The 1,430-nt window shown below is 33.9% G+C and overlaps 1 non-coding gene across 1 annotated transcript; it reads left to right on the top strand.

Annotated features, from left to right (window-relative positions):
- The first annotated feature begins 731 nt into the window (after positions 1-731).
- LOC143395980 (U6 spliceosomal RNA) lies at positions 732-838 on the top strand. The gene has a single exon (XR_013090884.1). It is a non-coding gene; the product is annotated as a U6 spliceosomal RNA (small nuclear RNA).
- Positions 839-1,430: the final 592 nt, after the last annotated feature.

The raw sequence follows: 1,430 nt of genomic DNA, 5'->3' as shown, positions 1-1,430 counted from the left end.
CGCATGTGTGAGGCACTAGGTTCAATTCTTAGCACTGCATACAAATAAATAAAATAAAGGTCCATTGACCACTAAGCAATATTTTTAAAAAAAGGTTTTATGGAAATATTTTCTTCCTAAATGTTGAAACCCAGCTACTAATTTTTCCCAGATCTTATGACTGACCTGACCATTCATTTGTAGTTCCTTTCAAAAATACCAGTCATTTGATTTATTTAGATCTCAGTATAGCTGCTTGGGGAAGTTGACAAGTGAATCTTATTAGACTAATATCTAATATTGTTCTTTTATATATGCACATAAATCCACTTTCATAAATCTTGGAGACTTGAAAAAACTTTATGGTAAAATATATATATATATTACCTGGAAGCAATCCTAGAGAACATTCAGTACCATCATTCCATTTTATAATTAACAGTTTATACTGTCATCCCTTGGTATTCCTAGGAGATTGCTCTGGAACCCCTTCCTCCCATGGATATCAAGGTGCTCCACTCTTTATATGAAATGGAGCCCTCGTTTGTGCACAAGTAGGCAATGAGGTAATTCTACAGTTAGCAACAACACAAAGGTAAGGAAAAAACAAAGTGAATCATCCTTATAACCGATATATAGCCTCCCGCACACTTTAAATCATGTTTAGATTACAATATCTAATAAATCATTTTTAGATTACTTATAATATCTAGTGCAATGTAAGAACCATGTAAAGAGTTGTTTGATACTGAGTGCTTGCTTTGGCAGCACATATACTAAAATTGGAACAATACAGAGAAGATTAGTATGGCTCTTGAACAAGGATGACATGCACATTTGCGAAGGATTACATATTTAAAAAAAATTAAATATAGTTGTTATACTGGATTATTTGGAGAATAACAAGAAGAAAATGCCTGTACATGTTCAATATAGATGAATTTTTTTCTGAATATTTTCTATCCATGGTTAAATCCAGGGATACAGAACTTGCAGATATGGGAGGCTGACTATTTATGTAACAATTTCAGGTCATATTTTTATTTACATTATTTCATTTGAGGTAGATGGAGAAGATGTAATTCTCATTTTGTACCAAAAAAAGCATATTTAGGCTTCATGGCCTTAAAAACACTTGGAAGACCACAGATTAGTGTCAGATCTAACTTTAGAACCAGGGTCTCTTGCCCTGTAGGCCAGTTCTCTTCCTACAGATACATTGCCCTCTTGTAACCAGTAAAATACATCTCTGGCCTTTAGTTCAAAGACCAGATTACAGCCAATCCACCTACTTATCCTCGGGTTCTGTGTCAGAGTTTCCAACTTGTGAAAGCTTAATATCCCTCGCTGAAGAAAAATATCATAAATTCCAAACTAAAGTATAGGCTTTTCTGTAAGTCCTTTCTTGATCCCTAGAAAAAGACCAACACTTTTTCTGTCATACATTTCAG

The sequence above is a fragment of the Callospermophilus lateralis genome, chromosome 3 (assembly GCF_048772815.1).
Source record: "Callospermophilus lateralis isolate mCalLat2 chromosome 3, mCalLat2.hap1, whole genome shotgun sequence".
Taxonomy (NCBI): domain Eukaryota; kingdom Metazoa; phylum Chordata; class Mammalia; order Rodentia; family Sciuridae; genus Callospermophilus; species Callospermophilus lateralis.
The sequence above is the reverse complement of the archived record's forward strand: the minus strand, read 5'-3'. Positions and strand labels throughout refer to the sequence as shown.